The sequence below is a fragment of the Acomys russatus genome, chromosome X, assembly GCF_903995435.1.
Source record: "Acomys russatus chromosome X, mAcoRus1.1, whole genome shotgun sequence".
NCBI classification, from domain to species: domain Eukaryota; kingdom Metazoa; phylum Chordata; class Mammalia; order Rodentia; family Muridae; genus Acomys; species Acomys russatus.
This window is the reverse complement of record NC_067169.1, coordinates 23120725-23147188: the sequence shown is the minus strand read 5'-3', so window position 1 is coordinate 23147188 and position 26464 is coordinate 23120725. Positions and strand designations below refer to the sequence as shown.

Here is a 26464-nt window from a genome sequence, read left to right as displayed (position 1 = left end):
TAATAGAGGATGTTACATGGTACAAATGGGGCGACTATTTAATTGTCCAAATATATGAAATTCTCAATGAGCAAAATAAAAAGACAAAATAATAGTTCTGGACTGGGAGATGGCTCAGCAGTTAAGAACACTTACTCCTTGTCCAGAGGACCAGAATTAGGTTCCTAGCCCCCATATCAGGCTACTCACATCCACCTATCACTCCAACTACAGGAGTTATGACGCCTTCTTTTGACTTCTGAGTGTACTTGCATATATGTGGCATATATACATATATATATGGCATACATATATAGTGTTTTTAAAGAGCTGTACATATCCTTAAAGAACTATACATATCTTTTAAAACAGCTATTCAATATAGGAGGTCAAAATGTCTGGTATAAGCTTCATATCCCTTGAGTAAGATATTAACTTTGAGAACAACAGCTCCCTTATGCAGGTGCCATACTAACCAGGTGCTGACAGCGGCCTCTTTGATTTCAGTAAATTGAAAAATAAACAACCAAGATAGTTTTTTGGTAATAATACTTGTAGATGGAGAAGTAAAATGGATAATAATAAGAATTAAACCGGGCATGGTAGCACACGCCTTTAATCCCAGCACTCAGGAGGCAGAGGCAGGTGGATCGCTGTGAGTTCGAGGCCAGCCTGGTCTACAAATGAGTCCAGGATGGCCAAGGCTACACAGAGAAACCCTGTCTCGAAAAACCAAAAAAGAAAACAACAACAACAAAAAGAATTAAGTATTATGTTAATGGGGCTGGAAAGATGGCTCAGAGGTTAAGAGCATTGTCTGCTCTTCCAGAGGTCCTGAGTTCAATTCCCAGCAACCACATGGTGGCTCACAGCCATCTATAATGTCATCTGATGCCCTCTTCTGGTCTGCAGGGGTACAAGCAGGCAGAGCACTGTATACATAATAAATAAATAAATAAATCTTTTTTAGAAGTATTACATTAACTTTGCAAAGAAAAAATTGAGAGGGATGTTGGGATACTGTTAGGGTCCACAGGTTTTAGGAATTAATAAAGCTATGGAAAGTGTTTTAGTCAGTGTTCTACTGCTGTGAAGAGACACCATGAGCAAAGCAACTGTTATAAAAGAAAGCAATTGACTGGGGCTTGCTTACAGCTTTATAGGCTTAGTCCATTATCCTCATGGAGGGATCATGGCAGCATGCAGGCAGACACTGGAGCAGTAGTTGAGAGTTCTATATCCAGACAAGTGGGCAGCAAGCAAGGAGAGAGCCACTGGATCAGGCTTGAGGTTAGGAGACCTCAAAGCCCACCCCCAGTGACACAATTCCTTTGACAAGGCCACACCTACTCTAACAAGGTCAGACCTAAACCTCAAGTCTCGCCACTCCCAATGACTAAACATTCAAATATATGAGCCTATGGGGACCCCTTTTATTCAAAGCACCACAGAAAGTTATAATGAAGAGGCAAAAAGAAGATGGGGGTAAGGATGAGAGAAAGTAGCAAAGATGTAAGAATGAGAGTTACAGTGCATACAGTGTGGCTGAAGAAAATACTAAAGGATGCCTTATAGGAAAATGGATGGAGAGTCCTAATACCTAACCGAACAATATACAAATCAAGGCAAAACCATGAGACACATATGGATGAATGGAAAATATAGAAAATAAGAGTATTTATGGGATGAATTGTTGGCACAGCTGTACTGAGCTCAAAGTTGGAATTTTCAGATGCCCCTGAATCCCCAGGATCCACATGGTGCTATTTGCAGGAGAGGTGAGAGGGAGCCATTGGTCTCTGCAGTCTCAATATTCTTGGGGTTCTGGCCTCTGGTGAAGGGGAGGTTGTTATGATTAATAATTAAGACAGTAAGATATAAGGTATAAGGTAATAATAAGGTAATAAAGGTACCAGATGCCAGATATTATATGAAGTTTATTAAATGAGCATGGGGGGGAAAGAAAAGGGGGAAGGGGCATCCCAGAAAGAGAGACAGAGACAGGAAGAGTAAAAAGAGAGAGAGGAAAAAAAGAGAGAGAGGTTAGAGAGGGTGCCAAGTGGATGGTTTGTCCTTTTACACCCCCATGGCAGGTAAGCAATGGCATCATAGGCAGACTGAAGCAGAATCCTAAGAGAGGTTGTAGGTCCTTTACTGCAGCTGACCTTGGCCTCAGCTGTTTCTGTTGGTACATTGTATCAGCTTACCTTGCAGCTGATTGCTACACTCAGGAGGCAGAGGCAAGCAGATCGCTGTGAGTTCCCGGCCAGCCTCCCAAGGGCTGGGATTAGAGGTTTGCACCACCACTGCCCGGCTTCTCTGTGCAGCCTTGGCTAGACTTGCTTATGTAGACCAGGCTGGCCTCGAACTCACATCAATCTGCCTGCCTCTGTCTCCTGAGTGCTGGGATCAAGGGTGTGTGCCACCACGCCTGGCTCATATTGGAGCTTTTATGAACCCATGTTGATGATGTACAACTTATACAGCCCATACTCCCTAGAGACTACATTTTGAAACACTGGACAACTGAGATACACACCTGTCTGGAACTGGCATACCTTCCTTAAAAACCATATAAAAAGCTCACTCCTAGCCAGGCCTGGTGGCACATGCCTGTCATCGCAGCACTTGGGAGGCAGAGGCAGGTGGATCTCTCTGAGTTTGAGGCCAGCCTGGTCTAAAAAGTGAGTCTAGGACAGCCAGGGCTGTTACACAGAGAAACGCTGTCTCAAAAAAAAAAATCACTCAATAGTCTAGAGGCTGAGACAGAACAATAGAGTCTGAGGCCAGCCTGGGTTGTATAGTAAGACCTTGTCTCAATAAAAAATCCTGTAAAAGATTTCCCTAAGAGCAAGGGATAAGACGGTACTTAAAAGGTAAAAGTCTGTCATCTCCCAACATGCTGACCTAATCCTAGGAAAGCTCTTTTTCTGCTTTGCTTCTCTATTCATTTACCTTATCAAGTTGCGGCCATGTAGTTACATGAGCATTTAAAACCTATCCTTCTTGTTTGTTTGTTGGGTTTTTTTTCCCCTGAGACAGGGTTTCTCTGTGTAGCCTTGACTGTCCTGGACTGGCTTTGTAGACCAGGCTGGCCTTGAACTCACAGCGATCTGCCTGCCTCTGCCTTCTGAGTACTGGGATTAAAGGCACGTGCAACCACTGCCCGGCTAAAACGTATCCTTCTAAACCAAGTGTTCATGGCACATACCTATAATCCCAGCACTTGGGAGGCAGAGGCAGACGAATCTCTGAGAGTTCAAAGCCAGCCTGGTCTACAAAGTGAGTCCAGGACAGTCAAGGCCACACAGAGAAACTCTGTCTCAAAAAACCAAGAAAGAAAGAAAGGAAGGAAGGAAGGAAGAAAGAAAGAAAGAAAGAAAACAATAACAACAAAAAACTATCCTAACAGTTTAAAACTATATAACATATTATTAACTGTGATCACCACGCTCTACAATAAATTTCAAACTCTTTTTTTCCAAATAAAACTTAAAACAACAACCATTCTTACCATTCGATTGACATCTTCCCATATCTTAGCCCCATTCTTCCACTTCTTGGCAACTACCATCTTATCCTCTCTTTTCCTCTATTTTTGTAGATTCCACCTATAAGTGAGAGCATGCATTATTTGTCTTTCTGCTCCTTGCTTATATCATTAAGTATAGTACTCTCCAAGTTTATCCATGCTACTGCAAATGGTGGGATTTTCTTCCTTTTTTGTTGTTGTTGTTTGCTTGGTTTTTTTTGTTTTGTTTTTTGTTTTTTTTTTTTTGTTTTTCCAGACAAGGTTTCTCTGTGTAGCCTTGGCTGTCCTGGACTCACTTTGTAGACCAGGCTGCCCTCGAACTCACAGCGATCCGCCTGCCTCTGCCTCCCGAGTGCTGGGATTAAAGGCGTGCGCCACCACGCCCGACTCTCAGACAGTCAGTTCTTGACCATGGGGAAAAAAAAACTAAGCAAACACCAGGATGCCCATTACATAGAGAACTGAGTTACCAGGCCATGAGGCTTGACAGCAAATGTATTTACTGGCTAAGCCATAGTGCTGGCTATATGGAAACCATGTTATACTTTCATGTTTTGCATATTGATATCCAGTTTTCCCAGCACCACTTACTAAAAAGACTGGCTTTTTCCTTTTGTGTGTTCTTGGTAGCTTTATTAAAAATCAATTGACCATAATTGCATGAGTTTATTTCTAGGTTTTCTTTTCTTTCCGTTGGTTGATGCATTTGTATGCCAGTGCTGGACTGGATCATTCTGGCTTTGTACAGTATTTTGTAATTACCGGGATGCCTCTACTTGCATGGATTTTTTTTTTTTTTTGGCCTGATTCTTTCTTTCTTTTTTTCCTTTTTTTTGTTTTTGTTTTTTTGTTTGTTTGTTTGTTTTGTTTTTCGAGACAGGGTCTTTCTGTGTAGCCTTGGCTGTCCTAGACTTGATTTGCAGACCAGGCTGGCCTTGAACTCACAGTGATCCGCCTGCCTCTGCCTGCCAAGTGCTGGGATTAAAGGTGTGTGCCACCACACCTGGCTGCCTGTTTTATTCTAATGAGAGACAGAAAGGGAGTGAATCCACATGGGAGAGGAAGTGGGGAGGAAGTGAGATGAGTAGAAGGAAGGGAAACCAAAATCAGGAGAAAAAAGTATATATATATTTTTTCGAGACAGGGTTTCTCTGTGTAGCCTTGGCCATCCTGGACTCACTTTGTAGACCAGGCTGGCCTCGAACTCACAGCGATCCGCCTGCCTCTGCCTCCCAAGTGCTGGGATTAAAGGCATGCACCACCACGCCCGGCGAAAAAAGTATATTTTTATGTGAGAAAAAAAGTATATTTTCAATAAAAGGAGGGGGAAAGATGCCATGTGTGAGCCAAATATTTTTTAAAAACCTCAAAATAATAACCACAAGAATGAACTTAAAAGCCGGGCGTGGTGGCGCACGCCTTTAATCCCAGCACTCGGGAGGCAGAGGCAGGCGGATCGCTGTGAGTTCGAGGCCAGCCTGGTCTACAAAGTGAGTCCAGGATGGCCAAGGCTACACAGAGAAACCCTGTCTCGAAAAACCAAAAAAAAAAAAAAAAAAAAAAAAAAAAAAAAAAAAAAAAAGAATGAACTTAAAGTAGCTCCAAGTAGCAGTCTGCAGGACAATTTGAATAGGAGGAAGAAAAATTATTTCAATAAGTTGAAACCTATCAAATAAATCTAATTATGTAAATTTATGATTACAAGAAGGCCCTATTTCATTGGTTACAATGGCAAGTTTCTATTTTGAAGGCTAGGAGAGAAATATTTATTCTACCTTCACAGCAACACAATTCTAGCTTATAAATGAAGGTAGAATGAAGGAATTAGAAAATAAATTTTCTACCTTAATGTGTCTAAACAGTGGTCATCAAGGAGCTACTGAAATCAATTTAAAATAAGGAATGTCATAAAACAGACTGGGTAACAACACTGGACCCTAGTGATCATAGTTGGTTTTGGGTTTTTTTTTTGTTTTTTGTTTTTTGTTTTTTCCGAGACAGGGTTTCTCTGCGTAGCCTTGGCCATCCTGGACTCACTTTGTAGACCAGGTTGGCCTTGAACTCACAGCGATCCGCCTGCCTCTGCCTCCTGAGTGCTGGGATTAAAGGCGTGCTCCATCACACCCAGCGATCATAGTTGTTTTTAAAGGTTATAGCAAACATATTTTCAAGCATAAACAAAAATATAGGCATTAATAAAATGCTATCTCATTAACTAATTCCAATAGTTATCAACTTACAGCCTATGTTCTGCCATCTATACAACACATGTCTTTTCCCATCCTTGCTTTAAAGGAAATGCTAGACATGCCATTTCATTCTTTAACATTTCAGGCTATATTTTGGTTGAGGATTGAATGTGAACTCTCACCGATAAGTTCATATAGTTGTGCTTGTGGAGATCCCCAAGTGGTGGAGTTGCAATGTTATAAACCCTTTAGAGTATAGACACTTGCTAGAGGAAGCAAGTCAGTAGAGATGGGCCTTCAGGTTTGTTGTTGTTGTGTGTGTGTGTGTGTGTTTTGTTTTGTTTTGCGGTTTTTTGAGACAGGGTTTCTCTGTGTAGCCTTGGTTGTCCTAGGTGGCAAAAATCTCAAAGGAATAGGCTGAGAATATTGGAGCAGGACACCTGATGTCCTCCTCTGGCTTCTATGAATGCACACATCTCTCTCTCTCTCTCTCTCTCTCTCTCACACACACACACACACACACACACAAATGCACACACACCCTTCCCACACAGGAAAACATAAATGAAGTGTGTTGCAGTTATTTTACCAATATGGCCTAATAATGTTTATTATCAGGCCTATAATTATTATTATGGCAGTATTTTCTAACACGCTAGCAACCGATCAAGACACAGACACCTGTTATAAAATAGCCTTAGTTAACCTGGGGCAGGGCAGATATTAATTCCCTAAACTACTCCCCATAGGACACCTGCCCCAATCCCATGCCATCTGTTTCTAATAATTTCTATCAAGCTACCTCCCATCCATAATTCCAAATATTTGCTAATTATCACCATGTGGGCAAAATCCACGCTGCCCATGTGCTTCTCCTCCATCTAACCCATGTGCAGCCTTCTTCTCTCCTCTTTCAGGTCTCTTCTCCTCCTAAGATTCTCTTTCCTCTCTCCCAGAGCCCAGGAACCTTAGCCACACCTATCTCATTGCCCCACCCAGGTTGATGACCTTTAATTGGTCAAATAGGTTAGGCTAGGCAAGGCACAGGTGGGGCAGAGACAGCAAACAGTAATTAGCATCAAAATACAACAGACCAAGCTCCAACAAAAGTGTCAAACAAAAAAGCCCTGAAATGGCTTCACTGCTCAATTTTAGAAAAAGAAGAAGCCAGGCAGTCGGTGGTGGTGCAAACCTTTAATCCCAGCAGAGGCAGAGGCAGAGGCAGCAGAATCACTGTGAGTTCGAGGCCAGCCTGGTCTACAAAGGGAGTCCAAGACAGCCAACGCTACACAGAGAAACCCTTTTGAAAAAACAAAAACAAACAAACAAAATTTAACAAAATAAAGAAAAGGAAGAACTGAAGCCTGTTCTTTCAAAGTATCTTAAGCTAATGAAGCGGAGTGGAACCCACTGAGCACATTCTATGAGGCCAACATTATGTCGCAGCCAAAACTTCACAGACACAACAAATAAGGAATTGTTTGTTAAAATCTTCCTGTCACCCACACATTGAACTTCTTCTGATCCCGTCTCTACCTCCCAGATGCTGGGATTACAGGTGTGTGCCACCATGCTTGGTTTTAAAAAGCACTGGGAATTAATCCCAGGACTCTGTGCATGCTAGTCAAGCACTACGAACCAAGGATTGCACCTCCAGACCCCTCCAAAGGAAGTTATAGACCAATATCCTTGATAAACATGGATGCCAAAATTCTCAACAGAGTACTAACAAATTAAGTTTAGTAGAACATCAAAAGTATCACTCATATGATCGAGCTGGTTTAATCTTGGGGATGAAAGAATAGTTCAAGTATGCAAATCAATGAACACAATGCAGCATATTCTAATGCATAAAAATCCTATGATCAGCCAGGCGCTGTGGCACAGGCCTTTGATCCCAGCACTAGGGGTGAGAGTGGGGGTGGGGCAGAGGCAGGTGGATCTCTGCAAGTTTAAGGCTAGCCTGGCCCACAGAGCAAGTTCTCAAAAAACAAGCACAATTATTTTTAAAGTATACAAATAGGAAGAGAGGAAATCCATTTATTCCCGTTAGCGGATGATAGGACTCTCCATATAGAAAAACCTATAGACTCAGAATCAGGAAAGCGTAGTGGGTGGTTTAGCTTGGGATCTCAATTTGGTTTCAGAACATGCATACTCCACTATCTTGTAATAATGCATTTAGCACTGCAGTTTCTTTAACTGCATCTACTACTACTACTAACACACACACACACACACACACACACACACACACACACACACACACAGAGGCAGACGGATCACTGTGAGTTCAAGGCCAGCCTGGTCTACAACGTGAGTCCAGGATAGCCAAGGCTACACAGAGAAACCCTGTCTCGAAAAACAAAATGAAATGAAACAAAACAAAATACTGCACATCAAAGAAAGCAACAATGTGAAGATAAACAAACTATTTGCCAGAAACCCATATGATATACAATAAATATCCAGGATATATTCTAAACTCAATGTATTCTGAGAAAAAGCAAATATAGTCTACGTGGGTATTGTGGCACATTCCTGTAATCTCAGCACTTGAAAGGCAGAGACAGGATTGTGAGTTTGAAGCATATCATGTATAGTAAGAGCCTGTCTCACAAGATAACAAAAACAAAGCCCAACCAAACAAAAATCCCCAGTCCAATTAAAAATGGACAAATGAATCACAGCAGTGGTGGCCTACGCCTTTAATTCCAGCACTCAGGATCAAAGGCGTGCACCACTGCACCTGGCCAGATGTTTTTTTAAAATAAGATTTATTTATTATTGATACAGTATTCTGCCCACATGTGTGTCTGCATGCCAGAAGAGGACACTAGATCTCATTGCTAATGGCTGTGAGCCACCATGTGGTTGCTGGGAATTGAATTCAGAACCTTTGGAAGAACAGACAATGCTCTTAACCTCTGAGCCATCTCTCCTGCCCCCTTGGCCAGATTTTGTTCTTTTTCATGATTGTGTAGGTTATTCTTTATATACCCAAAGGACATATATGCCCTGGCTATCCTGGAACTCTTTGTAGACCAGGCTGGCCTTGAACTCAGAGATTCACCTGCCTCTGCCTCCTGAGTGCTGGGATTAAAGGTGTGCGCCACCACAGCTGGCTGCCCAAAGAACTAACAACCTCAGCTTGTTAGTTTATGTCCACACTTTCATCATTTATATAATTTAGTTACCTTTGTCCCCCTCATTCTCCTCCATTCCTCAGTGGAGCTCTTCTCACCAAGTTCCCTCGTAATTTCAGGTCTTCTTTTTCTTTGTTGTTTGTAGCCCACTAAGTACAAAAAGAGTTACTTACCTCAGTGTAGGTAGGAAGTTAGTTAGTGCAGCAAGAACAATTCATCTGAGCCTGATATTGTGGTGCATGCCTTAAATCCCAGAACCTTAGGAGGCAGATCTCTGTGAGTTCAAGGCCAGTCTGGTCTATATAGTGAGTTCCAGGACAGCCAGGACTACCTAGTTAAAAAAAAAAAAAAACCCAAACCAAACTAAATCAAACCAATAACAACCCATCTGTGGCTGTCCCACTGAAGAACATTAAACTCCATTCTTCAACAACCATAGTTGTCCATAGTCCGTCTGGGAAGGGTATGTCCTCATGGGCCCTCCCATTTCAGATGAGGTGTGCCGAGGTTGTGCCAATTTTGTGCAAATATCCAACCACAGCTGCAGTGAGTTTCTGAGTTTCATGGCCATGTCATGTCCAGAGAACATCTTTTCAGTGCACGTCTCCTGGATCTCACCTCTTACATTCCTTCTGTCTCCTCTTCTGTGCTGTGGTCTGAGCCTTGGCACCCCTTCAGGATTTTCACAGCAATTTCGCTGATTCAGTAAATCAGTTTGAAGACAATTGCTATATCATTGATGTTTATCGTTCATTTGTACTACATCTTTTAAAAAGATATGCTATGCCGGGTGGTGGTGGCACACGCCTGTAATCCCAGTGCTGAGGAGGCAGAGGCAGATGGATCACTGGACACACATTCGCACAAAGCGAGTCCAGGACAGTCAGGGCTGTTACACAGAGAAACCCTGTCTCAAAACAAAAAAGATATGCTATGTGCATCACTTGCATGTCTGGTGCCTGAAAAAGCCAGAAAATAGTGTATGACACCCCCGCAATCCCCAACCCCCCTACCCCCTTCCCCCCACTTAGAACTTACAGATGGTTGTGTGTCCTCTGGAAGAGCAACAAATGCTCTTTACTGCTGAGTCATCTCGCCAGGCCCAGGAGTATATCTCTTGAAAATGACCTGTTCAGTGAAGACTTTCATGGGACATGACCCTTGGGCTAGTGTCCAGTTATAAGTGAGTATATACCATTTGACTCTTCCTGCTTCTGGGTGAACTCACTCATTATGATCATTTTCACTCACCAGGAAAGTGGGACAGAGGGGAGACATCCTGTTTGGGACTCTAGGTGAGAGGAGCATGGGAGAATAGGGAAATAGAAGGATCCAGAGAGTCCTAGACACCTACAAGAAGAGCATTATGATGGGCAGATCTGGGTCCAGGGGTCCTGCTCAAACTATAGCACCAGCCAAGGACAATACATGCAGAAAACTTCAAACTCCTACCCAGATCTAGCTAATGGACAGGACATTCTCCACCGTTGAGTGGAGAGTGGGGACTGACTTTCACAAACTCTGGTGCCCCATATTTGACCACCATGTCCCCTGGACTGGGAGGCCTGGTGGCACTCAGAGGAAGGATATCAGGCTACCAAGAAGAGATTTGATACCCTATGAGCATGTACAGGGGGAGGAAGTCCCCCTCAGTCACAGTCATAGGGGAGGGGAGTAAGGGGAAAATGAGAGGGAGGGAGGAATGGGAGGATACAAGGGATGGGATAACAATTGAGATGTAATATGAATAAATTAATAAAATATATTTTTAAAAAAAGAAAATGACCTGTTCACTGGGCGTGGTGGTGCATGCCTGTAATCCCAGCACTCGGGAGGCAGAGGCAGGTGGATCGCTGTGAGTTCGAGGCCAGCCTGGTCTACGAAGTGAGTCCAGGATAGCCAAGGATACACAGAGAAACCCTGTTTCAAGAAAAAAAAAAAAAAAGAAAATGACTTGTTCATTTCACCAGTCCATTTATTGACTGAGTTGTTTATTTAATTTTTTTTTTTTTTTTTTTTTTTTTAGTTTTCGAGACAGGGTTTCTCTGTGTATCCTTGGCTATCCTGGACTCACTTCGTAGACCAGGCTGGCCTCGAACTCACAGCGATCCACCTGCCTCTGCCTCCCGAGTGCTGGGATTAAAGGCGTGTGCTACCACTTCCAGCCCTGCTGTACGGAAACATTTTAAGTTCATCAAATCCCATTTTTCAGTTTCTTAGTATTATTCCCATATGAGCAATTGGGATCCTTTTCAGGAATTCCCTACCTTTGCATATATCATGTAGTGTATTCCCTACTTTTTCTTCTAATAGTCTCAGAGTTCCTGCTTTACATGAATCTATCTGACCCACTTTGAATTGATTTTTGTACTGGGTAAAAGCTAGGGACCTAGTTTTATGCTTCTATTTGTGGATATCCAATTATCCCAGCGCCATTTGTTGGAAACTGTCTTTTTTTTTTTTTCCAGTGTGCATTCTTCCTATCTTTGTCAAAAATCATATGGCTGTGGCCATGCACACTTATATTTGGCTCCTCTATTATATTCCACTGATCTATGTGTCTGTTTTGTGGGATTCCCATTGTACTTTGCTCCTGTGGTTCTGTGATATAAACTGGTGATTCTCCACCATTGTGCTTTTTGATCAGGGCTACTTTAGCTATCTGAAGTGCTTTGTGATACCATGTGAATTTTAGCATTTTTTTTCTTTCTCTTTTTTTTTTTGGTTTTTTGAGGCAGAGTTTCTCTGTGTAGCCTTGGCTGTCCTGGACCCGCTTTGTAGACCAGGCTGGCCGCGAACTCACAGCGATCCACCTGCCTCTGCCTCCTGAGTGCTGGGATTAAAGGCGTGAGCCACCACGCCCAGCTCTTTTTTCCTATTTTTTGATTGGGATTGCATTGAATCTATAGATTGTTTTTTGTAGCATAGCTGTTTTCACAGTATTAATTTTGCCAGTTCATGAATGTGGGAGAACTTTTTACCCTCTAGAGTTTTCATCTGATTTTGGTATGGGAGTAAAAATGATTTTGTTGAGAGTCTGGTAGCATTCCTTTTCTTTTGATTTTATGGAATAGTTTAAGAAGCATTAAGGTTAGTTAGTTCCTTAAAGGAATTGACCTGGAATTTTCTTACTTGAGAGGTTAACTGGGCTGTTTGTTATTCATTTTTCTCCATTCATCTAACTCAGGGTCTCAGGCTTGGTGGCAAGCATCTTTCATTAGTGAGCTATCCTGCTGGTCTACCTGGATGTTAATAACCATCTTTTCATAGATTTTTGTTTGTTTGTTTGGTAGTTTTTGGGTTTGGTTGGTTGGTTGGGTTTTTTTTGTTTTTGTTTTTGTTTTTTTGTTTGTTTGTTTGTTTGTTTTTTTCGAGACAGGGTTTCTCTGTGTAGCCTTGGCCATCCTGGACTCACTTTGTAGACCAGGCTGGCCTCGAACTCACAGTGATCTGCCTGCCTCTGCCTCCCAAGTGCTGGGATTAAAGGCGTGGGCCACGCCTGGCTTGGTTGGTTGGTTTTTTGAGACAGGGTTTCTCTGTGTAGCCTTGGCTATCCTGGAACTCACTCTGTAGACCAGGCTGGCCTCAACTCACAGAGATCCACCTGCCTCTGCCTCCCCAAGTGCTGGGATTACAGACATGCGCCACCACAACTGGCCCTAGATTAATGAAATTTTACGCTACTGTTTTATTGAGTGTATTACTTACATTGATAGCCTGACATTATTATCTGTCTTCTATCCTCATGATCAGTAAATTTTATGTTAAAATTTCCTTTAATTATTCTTTAAAATGCTTTGGGATTTCAGGTAGCTCACTTTCATTGAATTCATTACTATGGAACTGATAGTCGTCAGAGGGGTCATATTGCCTTGATTTTTCACGTTTGCTGTTTTTCTGTCTAGGGACTTGTGTATCTGGGACTGTGCTATTGGTTGGATTTTTTTTTTATCATTTGTATTATTCCAGTTAAAGAATTTGCCATGTTCAAGTAGGAATGGGTTGTAGTCAGTGTGAGATGCATGGTTTAGTAGCTAAACTGTCATTCAAAAATACCTAGGGAGCCGGGCGTGGTGGCGCACGCCTTTAATCCCAGCACTCGGGAGGCAGAGGCAGGTGGATCGCTGTGAGTTCGAGGCCAGCCTGGTCTACAAAGTGAGTCCAGGACGGCCAAGGCTACACAGAGAAACCCTGTCTCGAAAAACCAAAAAAAAAAAAAAAAAAAACCTAGGGCACTCGATGCAGTCTTCTACATTATTCTGTAAGTCATGAAGAATAGTAACCGAAGAGACAGTCACAACTTTTTGGTAAGCATACTATCACAATACTGAAATAGCTGGTTTAAAGTTATTTCTTTTGTTTTGTTTATGTTTATTTTTATTTTTTGTTTTTTCAAGACAGGGTTTCTCTGTGTAACAAAGCTCTGACTGTCCTGGAACTCCCTCTGTAGACCAGGCTAGCCTTGAACTCACATTCGCCTACTTCTGCCTCCTGAGTGCTGAGATTAAAGGCGAGCACTACCACCACCCAGATAAAACTTATTTCTTTAACTTCAATAACTACTTGGGGGGAGGTGCTGGAGAGATGGCTCAGAGGTTAAGATCATGGGTTCAAGTCCCAACACCCACATGGCAGTTCACAAGGGTCTGTGACTCCAGTTCCCAGTGATATTACACCCTCACACAGACATATATGCAGGCAAAACACCAATGTGCAATAAATAAATAAAAATAAATTATAAAAAAAAACTATTTGGGAGCTTGGCATGGTGGTGCACATCTGTAATCCCAGCACTCGGGAGGCAGAGGCAGGTGGATCATTGTGAGTTCGAGGCCAGCCTGGTCTACAAAGTGAGTCCAGGGCAGCCAGGACTGTTACACAGAGAAACCCTGTCTCAAAAAACCTAAAAGAAAAAAAAAACAGTTGGGAATGAAGCATGTTGATAAAATTCCTTTATCACAGGAGACAAAAATCGCCATCTACCCCCACCCCCAACAAGGTCCCAACAAGAAACTGAGGTTAGGAGTCCACCAAAGCTCACTGTGGGGAGCCAGTGAATGCCTCACAGAGCATAGACAAGCAGTTACTTACCGGGTTGTAGGTGCTCTGTCCCACAAAAGGGCTGCATTCGGAAAGCCTTTTCCCAGCAAGGATAATGGCCTCTTCACACAACAAAGGAACTCCTGGGGCTTCTCCAGCCTACAGGCACACGAACCCCTGCCCCAGGGCACATGCAGCCAATTAAGGCAAATTTGCACTCAAGAGGTGCTAGGGAGCAGTGGGATACTCAGGTGAGAAGGTCAACAAAGCCAGCTGCTACGACCTTTTGCAAGACAGTGGTTGCTGTGCTCAGAGGCCAGTCTGCCGCTCACAGCAAGCGATAGGAATGTCACAGTGTGAAGTAAACTATTAGGAAGATTAGAAGAAAAAAAGCGGCCAACTGAGTAAAAATTGTAAGGATAGGGATTAGTAGTGTTAGATGAAAAGAGGAAAGAATTGAGAAAGGGAAAATAGGTGCAAAAGAGGCGCGGGGGGGTAAGAATTTAAAGTTAGGGACTGGAGAGATGGCTCAGAGGTTAAGAGCACTGACTACTCTTCCAGAGGTCCTGAGTTCAATTCCCAGCAGCCACATGGTGGCTCACAACCATCTACAATGAGATATGGTCCCTTCTTCTCTTGGGCAGGCAGAAAATTGTATACATAATAAATAAATACATCTTAAAAGATTTAAAATTAGAAAATTAAACGTAATCGTCCCTGGGTGTGGTGGTGCATGCCTTTAATCCAGCACTCAGGAGGCAGAGGCAGGAGATGCAGGATGGTCTCTCTGAGTTCCAGACCAGCCTGGTCTACAAAGCAAGTCCAGATAGCCAAGGCTACACAGAGAAACCTTGTCTTGAAAAACCAAGGGAGGGAAAAAGGCATGTACCACCATGGCCAGCATGGCCAGCTAGAGCCCAACTAACCTTTTAATGGCTGATCTGTCTCTCCAGTCTACTTTTCTGTGTTACTTTCTCATCAGTTCATGAGTTGTTCTTAGTTTTATAGGTGCCTGGGAGATTGCTTAGGTAAAAAGATTAGGAATTAAAAAAGAAGAGGTTAGGAGAAATATGGGAAGAATTTTCGCAGGTGATGATGCCAATGTTTCTGCCAAAATCCTGAAATAGGTTGTGAAGGATTTTAAGGCTGTGTGTGCGAGACCAAAGGGACTGTATGCTGATAAGGATCCATGAGGTAAAATATTAATGTCATCTGTGACCTTAGCACTTTGGCACTGCTGGATGCCCAAACCACCTGAAGTGTGTTAACAAGTGCATGATTGGTGAAGACACAAGGGCAGCTTCACATATTTTCTTCTACATACACACCCACACCCACACACCCATTTTTCCTTCCCCGTTTTTTTTGTTTTGTTTTGTTTTTTTGAGACAGGGTTTCTCTGTGTAGCCTTGGCTGTCCTAGACTCTCTTTGTAGACCAGATTGGCCTCAAACTCACATCAATCTGCCTGCCTCTGCTTCCCAAGTGCTGGGATTAAAGGCATGCGCCACCACCGCCTGGCTTTGTTTGTTTGTTTGTTTGTTTTTTTTTTTTTTTGGTTTTTTCGAGACAGGGTTTCTCTGTGTAGCCTTGGCCATCCTGGACTCACTTTGTAGACCAGGCTGGCCTCGAACTCACAGCGATCCGCCTGCCTCTGCCTCCTTTTGGCTAAGATCAAGTGTAGTATCTGTTCTTATCAGTTTGTTTGGGTTTTTTTCTTTTTTTTGAGACAGGGTTTCTCTGAGTAACAGATCTCTGGCTGTCCTTGACTCACTCTTTAGACCAGGCTGGCCTCAAACTCATAGAGATGCCCCTTGCCTCTTCCTCTTGAGTGCTGGCTTCTTCCCCACTTTTAAATAACTTTTATTCCTTGACAACTTCATACATGTACAGAATATATAACGTAGTCCACTGCCCAACTCTTACCTCTAGTCCCTCTCTCACCCTTATATCTTATATTGTTTTTTGGTAACTGAGTCCAATTTGTGTTTCCAATGGGAATGTTGACTGATCTAGTCCACTTGACCTGGTACAGTGTTGAAGTGACAAGCCATTGCAGTTTTGACTTTTATTTCAGTTGAGCATATTTTCATGTCCTTGTAGGCTATTTGATTTTTTTGTGGGAGAGAAATTAGTAATTTGTTCTTCGATTTTTTTGTTTTTGTTTTTGTTTTTCGAGACAGGGTTTCTCTGTATAGCCTTGGCCATCCTGGACTCACTTTGTAGACCAGGCTGGCCTCGAACTCACAGTGATCCGCCTGCCTCTGCCTCCCAAGTGCTGGGATTAAAGGCGTGCACCATCATGCCCGGCTTTTTTTATTGGTTCTTTGTGACTTTCATATCATGCACTCCATACCTATGCATTTCCCAACCCCTCATAGTCACCTTCCACCCTTGTAACCTCCCCCACCCCACAACAGAGAAGAAAAATCTCATTGTGGAAGCTGTAGTGTGTCCCACAGTATATATATATATACCCTTTTGTCCATATAGCTTTGCTTGCAAATATTTATTGCACAGACAGGGTTCCTCTGTGTAGCCTTGGCTGTCCTGAACTCACTTTGTAGACCAGGCTGGTCTCGAACTCACATCAAAGTGTTTAGTTCTAGCTAAGAGACTAGTTATTTTTGTATGTGATCTTGTATATTGCATGAAAGAATTGAGTATTACCACCCACACTTTAGGGAAGGCCCCCATGATTAGGACTAGTTGGCATTGCAGTTGATTCCTGTTTCTTTATGGTGTATGGCATCAATTTTATTACTCTTCATGTTCCAGTGTACAGTTATAGCACAGGATTCATTATAGTTGCCCATGGAAATTTTGAGTTTTTTGTGTTATATAGTTCATATTACTTTTTTTTAATGTGTATAAGTACTTTGCTTGAATGTACATCTGTATACCACATGCATGCCTGGTGCCCATGAAGGTCAGAAGAGGGCATTAGATCCCCTGAAACTGGAGTTATGGATAGTTGTGAGATGCCATGAGGGTGCTGGGAATTGATCTGGGTCCTCAGGACAAGTTTTTGTTTTTGTTTGTTTGTTTCAAGACAGGGTTTCTCTGTGTAGCCTTGGCTGTCCTGGATTTGCTTTGTACACCGGGCTGGCCTCGACCTCACAGAGGCTCCTGCCTCCTAAGTGCTGGGATTAAAGGCATGTACCACCATGCCAGGTGAACAAGTACTTTTAATCACTGAGCCATCTCTCCAGTCCCTCATACTACTTTGTTGTTTTTTCTTGTTCTTTTGAGACAAGGTTTCTCTGTGTTAGCTTGGCCATCTAGACCAGGCTGGCCTTGAACTCACATAGATCCACCTGCCTCTGCCTCCCAAGTGCTGGGATTAAAGATGTGCACCACCATGCCCGGCCCTCATACTTTGTATTTTAATATGCATGAATACAGAAGTTTGATACTTTTTTCATTCTTGTATAGAATTAAGAGATGGTAAAAATGACAAACTAATAGTTTATATGATTAAAATATTTGTTTTCTGTAATTAAGAATTTATTTATATGGCTCCATTGCAATGATTGAGGATGATTTAAAACAACATCAACAAAAACAAACAATGGTCCTCAGCAGAACCAACCATGCTGGTATTCTTCTATTTTCCTGGCTTCCAGAACCTTGAAAACTGCTTAAGCTGCTTGGTCTGTAGTATTTTTTCTTAGAGGCCCAAGTGAAGGTAGATATTCTCCTAGTTTAGCTCTCTTTATTAGCAATGTGTGCTGAATTTTGCTGAATGTTATTTTCTGCATTGATTTATAAAACAAAACTAATGTGACTTTCTTTTTTTCTTACTTATGTGGTGGATTAGAATACTTTTGAAAAACAAACAAACAAAACCCAAACCAACCATGTACCTTTTGAATGCACTCCACTTATTCGTGATTTTTTTTTTCTGGGATTAAAGGCAGGCACCATCATGCCCGGCTTCATGATGTATTTTTAATATATTGATGAATTCTATTTGCTAATATTTTGTGAAAAATATTTCTATATATGCCCACATTGGTTTCCTCATACTATCTGATTATGGTAACTGCAATATTAGCTGAATAGGATGTACTGGAAAAAAAAACACCTATTCTTCTATTTTCTGAAAGAACTAGTATAGAAATGTTAATTTTTACAAGATTTGTTACAACCATATAGTAAACCATCTGAACTTGAAGGCTTAGAGATAGGAATTTGAGTTAAATTTCCTTAATAGTTATAGGGCCATTCCATCTTTCAAAGGTTCTCATTAATGGGACAATCAGGGCTTTATTAAAATTACTTATCTCCTGTTATCTTAAGTTCTAAATTAAATATTATATCCTAAAGCTAATTATGATTATGTACCGTCTAAACTACACATTCACAGAGATTCTGCATATTCTTGCCACCATAGGAAAGTTACAGCTACAGTTAGATTAAATTGCTTAAACTTCTCCCTAAGATAGTCTACCAAATTAGTTATTGAGAGAGAGTTACATGTCAACTCAGTTTTGCAAAGAGAAGAGACTGAAATTAGGGAAATTGTTACCTTCCATTTTTAGACAGAAGCCTCAGATATGATGATATCTCCTGCTTGTACTGGGGAGTAAGTGATCAAAACTCATTTCTAGTCTCTGACTTGAAGCTGTTAACAGTGCATTACTCTTTCAGAGACAGTGGGAGTCAGTAGCAAAAATAAACTAGCCCACTATTCCTTCAAAGATTGGAAAATCCTTCCACTGTCTTTTTTTTTTTTTTCTATTAGAAGACATCGTTCCCTGTATACCAGACATGAATTTTCTCTATCTAAACTCTGTTGGTTGTAAGAAGCTGATTGTGAGAACCAGAAGTAGTCATTTAGTCAGTAGGTGCCAAACCTACAGAATGTCCCTCCAGACCTATAGATGACCTATAGACCTTGAAGAGGAAAAATCTTAAATTGGGTTCAAATTTTTATTAGTGTTTTTTTGTTTGTGGTTCTTGCTGTTGTTTGAGACAGGGCTTCTCCATGTAGCCCTGTTTGGAGTGGGAGCAGCTATGTAAACTAGGCTGGCCTTGATTGCACAAAGGTCTACCTACCTCTGCCTTCCAAGTATTGGGATTAAAAGTATGCACCATCATACTAGGCTCAAAACTTTAACAGTTAGTTGATGCATGCACAGCAAAGAAGTATTAGATTAAGACCCAAAAAGATTTCTAATACAGTGAAGGAGAAAGCACATGAGTTTTGGAATCAGGCGGATTCTGATGTGGAAGACTATTGGCTGACTTCTGTCTTCCTAATTGAAAGTGAGGGCTAATTATCACATGGCTAGGAAGACTAAATGTGATAATACTATGTAAACTCTAACTCAGAACCTAATACCACAAAACACTTAACAAATGGCTAGAAGAGGTAGTAGAACAGGTTGTTAAGAATATAGGTTCAGCCGGACGTGGTGGCACATATCTTTAATCCCAGCACTCCGGAGGCAGAGGCAGGCGGATTGCTGTGAGTTCGAGGCCAGCCAGGTCTACAAAGTGAGTCCAGGATGGCCAAGGCTACACAGAGAAACCCTGTCTCGAAAAACCAACAAAACAAAACAAACAATAAAATAAAATAAATAAAAAGACCAAAGTCACTTTTCTTTTTAAAGATTTATTTATTTATTATTTATATAATAGTCTGCTTGCATGTGATCCTGCATGCCAGAAGATGGCTTCATATCACATTATAGACGGTTGTGAGCAATCATGTGGTTGCTGGGAATTGAACTCAGGACCTTTGGAAGAACAGCCAGTGCTCTTAACCTCTGAGCCATCTCTCCAGCTCCAGAGTCACTTTTCTAATCTACATTTTTATATTTGCTTTCTAGCCATCTTGGGGCTATGATGTGAAGTGCCTTGCCCAGAGTCATTCTTTGGCAAGGCAAGAGACAAAATACTAGTCTTTTTTTCTTTTTATTTATTTTTGTGTGTGTTTAATGACAATATACAATATTTATGTTATTCTTTCTCTTTTCTTTTCTTTCTTTCTTTCTTTTTTCTTTTTCTTTTTTTTTTGATTTTTCGAGACAGGGTTTCTCTGTGTAGCCTTGGCTGCCCTGGACTCACTCTGTAGACCAGGCTGGCCTCGAACTCACAGCAATCTGCCTGCCTCTGCCTCCCAAGTGCTGGAACTAAAGGCGTGCGCCATCATGCCCGGCTCTTTCTCTTCTTTCTTAATAGACCACACAAAATTAGGTTGAGCCCCTTTAATCTGGCAAATTTCAGGGACCATGGTCTCTAACACCTGTTTTTATATCGCTGGAGCATAAGTTTGGGGGGAGAGTGGAAGAGAAGTAAAGAAGCAGATCTATGGCAGTAGAGACCATGTGAGAGTTTCTGTCAGGTAGCTCCTCCACAGCCCTAACAGGCCCCCATCCAGATAAATTCCTGCTCTTTGCCCTGAACATACAGTCTCTGAAGACAGCATTCCTGAGTATGAGGCCATTCTAGACGCTGGTAGGAGGACAAGAAATGTTTGTCCCTGAGACACAGAACTTGGTACAGAACTCATTTCTTCACTTCAGGTTCTGACAAAGAGATTGATGTGATCGATGTGGCCCGCCAGGCTGACTGCAAGATGAAACTCGGTGATTTTGTGAAATACTATTACAGTGGGAAGAGGGAGAAAGTCCTCAACGTCATTAGTTTGGAATTCTCTGATACCAGGTAGGAGGGGAAAGGTAGCAAAAAAAGCCTGACAGTGTGTCTAAAACATGCAGAGATATACTTGAATTTATATTTTACTTCGTTTCCTTCTTTCTCTAGTGCTTTTGTTTCTTCTTTGGAGTGGGGAGGTGGCTTATACGTTGTAGGGTAGTGATTCAACTTTTAATAACTAAACCAGTTTCTTTTCCAGTTTCTAATGGTAGCTAGATTGTATAGTATCTATTTTGCTTCGTTTGTCTCCTTTGTCCTAGAGCATCTTTTTAAAGATATATTTTATTAATTTATTCATATTACATCTCAATTGCTATCCCATCCCTTGTATCCTCCCGCTTTCCCCCTTACTCCCCTCCCCTATGACTGACTGAGGGGGACCTCCCCCTGTATATGCTCATAGGGTATAAGGTCTCTTCTTGGTAGCCTGCTATCCTTCCTCTGAGTGCCACCAGGCCTCCCCATCCAGGGGACGTGGTCAAATATGGGGCACCAGAGTTTGTGTAAAAGTCAGACCCCACTCTCCACTCAATTGTGGAGAAATGTCCTGTCCATTGGCTAGATCTGGGTAGGGGTTCGAAGTTTACTGCACGTATTGTCCTTGGCTGGTACCATAGTTTGAGCAGGACCCCTGGGCCCAGGTCTGCCCATCATAATGCTCTTCTTGTAGGTTTCTAGGACCCTCTGGATCCTTTAATTTCCCTATTCTCCCATGCTTCTCTCACCTAGAGTCCCAAACAGGATGTCCTCCCCTCTGTCCCACTTTCCTGGTGAGTGAAGACTTTCCTGGGACATGACCCTTGGGCTAGTGTCCAGATATAAGTGAGTACACACCATTTGACTTTCTGCTTCTGGGTTAACTCACTCAGGATGATCATTTCCAGTTCTATCTATTTGTCTGTAAATTTCTGGAATTCCTTGTTTTTAATAGCTGAGTAGTATTCCATAGTGTAAATGTACCATGGTTTCTTTTATTGTTGTTTTTTTTGTTTGTTTGTTTGTTTTTTCGAGACAGGGTTTCTCTGTGTAGCCTTGGCCATCCTGGACTCACTTTGTAGACCAGGCTGGCCTCGAACTCACAGCGATCCGCCTGCCTCTGCCTCCCGAGTGCTGGGATTAAAGGCGTGCGCCACCACGCCGGCTAATACCACAGTTTCTTTATCCATTCTTCTACTGAAGGACACTTAGGCTGTTTCCATGTTCTGGCTATTATGAATAAGGCTGCTATGAACATGGTTGAGCAAAGGCTCTTGTTGTGTGCTGGAGCATCTTCTGGGTGTATTCCAAGGAGTGGAATAGCTGGGTCTTGAGGAAGCCTTATTCCCAGTTTTCTGAGATGGCACCAGATAGATTTCCAAAGTGGCTGTACTAGTTTGCATTCCCATCAGCAATGAAGGAGTGTTCCTCTCTCTCCACATCCTCACCAGCATGTGGTGTCACTTGAATTTTTGATCTTAGTCATTCTATTTTGATTTACATTTACCTGATGACTAAGGAGGCTGAGCATTTTTTTTTTTTTTTTAGTGTTTATCAGCCATCCGATATTCCTCTGTTGAGAATTCTCTGTTTAGTTCTGAGCCCCATTTCTCAATTGGGTTATTTGGTTTGGTGGTGTTTAATTTCTTGAGTTCTTTATATATTTTGGATATTAGACCTTTGTCAGATATAGGGTTGGTGAAGATCTTTTCCCAGTCTGTAGGCTGTCACTTTGTTCTGTTGACAGTGTCTCCTGCCTTACAGAGAGCATCTTTCTTTGACCATGCCCTATTATTTATATTTTTACTTCCTAACTATACTAACTGAAGAATAAGTCCTTAGTCTTTGCAAAGAGATTCTAGTTAATTATAAGTAGGTTTTTTTTTTCAAGACAGGGTTTCTCTGTGTAGCCTTGGCTGTTCTGAACTCCCTATGTAGACCAGGCTAGCCTCGAACTCACATTGATCCCTCTGCCTCTAGCCTCTGGAGTGCTGGGATTAAAGGTGTGCGCCACCATGCCCACTTCATAAGTAGTTTTTCTAAGGATAGGTTGCCTACAGTTAAAAGGGAAAGGTTATAATCTTTAAAATATTGTCTGGCTGGGTGTGGTGACTCACAACTTAATCCCTGCACTTGGGATTAAAAAAAAAATACCCCCCAAAAGTTACTTTTTTTTTTTGAGGAATTTGGTTAAGTGTGATGGTTAGTTTTTGTTGATTTGACAAAAAATTAGACATATCTTTGAAGAGGAAACTTGAAAGGAGGAATTGTATGCACCAGAATGGCTTGTGAGGCATTTTCTTGTGAGTGGTACCATCTTAGTTCCTGCCTCCAGGTTCCTTTAGCATGTGGTCCTGAGTAATATGAGAAAGCAGGCTGAACTGGGTGGTTAAAGGCACTACCACCACCACTGCCCAGCTTATGCTTAGTTTTATACTGTGATAAACATGAGATCTTGGGAACAAACAAAAGAGAAATTGAAGGAAAGATAAACCTGCTTCTTAGGATGCCAAGTGTGGGATCGGAACGGTCTTGTGAGAGAACAGGTGAGGTTAATCCATTAAAATACCAACCACCTTGTGCAGGAGCTTGATTGTTGCCAGCTAAAAAGATACTGAGAATAGACTCTGGGAGGAGATATATAAATGAGCCCAGAGCCGGGCGTGGTAGTGCACACCTTTAATCCCAGCACTCAGGAGCCAGAGGCAAGCGGATTGCTGTGAGTTCGAAGCCAGCCTGGACCACAAAGTGAGTCTCTCTGAGACTCACAGAGAAACCCTGTCTCGAAAAACAAAAAAAATTAAATGAGCCCAGAACTGGAGGCGGGGCTTTTTAGAAACTTTAGATAGTTTTTGACTGTTCATCGCTCTGCTTGAGGGAAGGCTTCGGGGCTCTGGCTCCTGCTGAGGTTCTGGGTTCAGGCTACTTCAGGTGCCAGCAGAAAAAAATCCTGCTGATTATGCCGGGAAAATCGTTCCTTGGAACTGATATCCTTACGGTTTTGTTTTTGTGTTCCTTAATCCTCTTTTCCTATGGTTTTGGTTAGTTGGGTTATAAGTGACGTATGCTTGGTTGGTTAATAAGTTGTAATAAAATATATTGGTTAAAAAATTAAGTCTACAAGGAATGGTTATGGTTTACTGTGTGCCAACATGACATGGGGTCTTTTACGCTGGGAGGTTTTTTTTATCAACTTGACTCAAGGCAGGGTCATCTGGGAAGAGGGAACTTCAACTGAGAAAATTCCTCCACCAGATTGGCCAGTAGGTCAGTTTGTAGGGCATTTTCTTGATTAATAAATGACATGGGGCCGGGCATGGTGGTGCACACCTTTAATCCCAGCACTCGGGAGGCAGAGGCAGGTGGATCTCTGTGAGTTCGAGGCCAGCCTGGTCTACAAAGTGAGTCCAGGACAGCCAAGGCTATACAGAGAGACCCTGTTTCAAAAAAAAAAAAAACAAAAACAAAACAACCCCCCTAAACCCCAACAACAAAAACAAAAAACAAAACAAACAAAAAAAACTGACATGGGGGGCTGGAGAGATGGCTCAGTAGTTAAGAGCACTGGCTGCTCTTCTAGAGATCCTAAGTTCAATTTCCAGGATCACATGGTGGCTCGCAACCACCTATAGTGTGATCTGATGCCCTCCTCTGGCATGTAGGTATACATGCAGGCAAGATGTTATATACATAATAATTAAATAAATCTTTTTTAAAAAGTAACTGACATGGGCAGTGCCATCCCTGGGCAGGTGGTTCTGGGTTCTATAAGAAAGCAGGCTGACCAAGCCATAGGGAGCAAGCCAGTAAGCAGCACCCTCCATGGCCTCTGCATCCGCTCCTGCCTCCAGGTTCCTGCCCTGGCTTCCTTTAATGATAGACTATGATCAGACATGAAGCCAAATAAAGCCTTTCCTCCCCAAGTTCCTTGTTAATGGTTTCTACCACAGCAATAGAAGGCAAATTAAAACAATAAGTATGGAATAAGTCAATATACATAAACACTAAGAGTAGAACCTATTAGCTTTCATGATTATAATTCTTCCACTGCACTTAAGCATAGTAATCAATCAAGATTATGCATAGCACAAGTGCTGAGGAGATATCAGAGAAAACATTCCCAGCCACAGAAGAGAGCACACCTGTAACCAGTGCAAAACAGACCACAGAGCAGTACAGCAGGGGCTACTATGGACTCATAACTGGTTAACATGCTGAGAAGACTATTGAGGCCTACTTGGGGCATCTATATGCCTAAGGGCATATAAATGGATACCTATAAGGTGAAAGGAATACTATGGAAAAAGAAGAGGAAGGATTATGACCTGGAGGAAGGAGTGGATTGTTGTGGAATGGTTTCTGTTTTTTGTTTTTCTAGACAGGGTTCCTCTGTGTAACAGCTCTGGCTGTCCTGGAACTCGCTCTGTAGTCCAGGCTGGCCTCTGCCTCCCAAGTGCTGGGATTAAAGGCATGCACCACCACTGTCCTGCGTGGAATGGTTTCTAACAGATAAGCCATAGCCATGGCACTTAAACTCTAAGGAGCTTATTATCAAGCAGAAGACCTGCAGAGGACTAGGGCTGTCAGCATTCTGCCATGAAGAGGGGAAGAGACCATAAGGCTGCATCCCCAACTAAGGATATGAATGCAGCTGGCAGTTGCCAGGAGAGGAAGAGAGACTTTCTTCAACGGTAAGGACCACTGGTAAGGTACTCATGTTCCAGTAAATAACATCTCTCCCATGCTTCTGTAGGCATCCCTAGTTAAACTCAGTGGCTAAGAAAGAAAGAAAAGACCTGATGATAGAAGAACTTGATTGGAAAGAAGGAGATTAGGAATGGGGAAGGGGTAGTAAAGAGTTGTGGGTGGAGTAAATATGATCAAAGTATGTATGTACATATATATATATATTTCTCTTTTTAAAAAATATAGATATATTTATTTATTATATATACAGTGTTCTGCCTGCATGTACATCTGCGCACCAGAAGAGGGCATCAGGTCACATTATAGGTGTTTGTGAGCCACCATGTGGTTGCCGGGAATTGAACTCAGGACATTGGAGGAGCAGCCAGTACTCTTACCTCTGAGCCATCTCTCCAGCCCATGATCAAAGTATATTTTATACATGTATGAGAAAGTCATAATGAAACACATTATCATGTATAATTAGTATATGCTAATAAAAAATGGCTCATGAAAACTATTGGAAGCTTTCTCATTGAACTTCTCAGGACCACTGAATTGTTGTACCTTTTATTTTCTGCTTATTTTACTTTTAATTATATATTTCATGTGTTTAAACTGTGCTGCTGCCCCCACAACCACCACCACCACCAATAATAATAATGCCAAACAACAAAATTGCCAAGATAAATCACTTTTATCTCTACAGGAAAGGGAGATCTAAAAAATATATAAATTACATTAGTAACACAACATAAGAAAAAACAAGGGGGAACAAACAACAGAGAAATCTGGATGATGCTACTCTAACCTATTTATAAAAAGGCCCTGCATCAGAAATCACAATCCTACCCACTTCTAAAAATATATTTAGACATGTACAGAAGCGGTGGGTTTGTTTTTAAATTGTTTGCTTTTTTGTAAAAATATATTAAAGGTGAATAGAAATCCTCTCTGCCCTCCCATCCCACCCCAACTCTCTGCTGGGGATTGCAGATCAGAGGTAACTATCTCACCATGTTCTAAACCTTGGTTATTCCCAACTCCTCTCCACCTCACTTCACTTAGAACCTGAAACATAAAAACAAAACAAAACAACACAACACAACACAAAACAAAACAACAAAAACACACTAGCTTCTTTGGAAAAGCATAACTCTGAGGGTAAACTTGCTTTTCATTGGAAACGACACAAAACAGGAGACTCTGAGAACCCAACTAAACTAAACAAACCCCATCAGAGGCTGGGTT

At 41.9% G+C, this 26464-nt stretch overlaps 1 protein-coding gene across 1 annotated transcript in view; it reads left to right on the top strand.

The window, feature by feature from the left end:
- Positions 1-26464, top strand: part of Shroom2 (shroom family member 2) — a 1329704-nt gene that overhangs the window by 914552 nt on the left and 388688 nt on the right. The gene's annotated exons all lie outside the window — the stretch shown is intronic.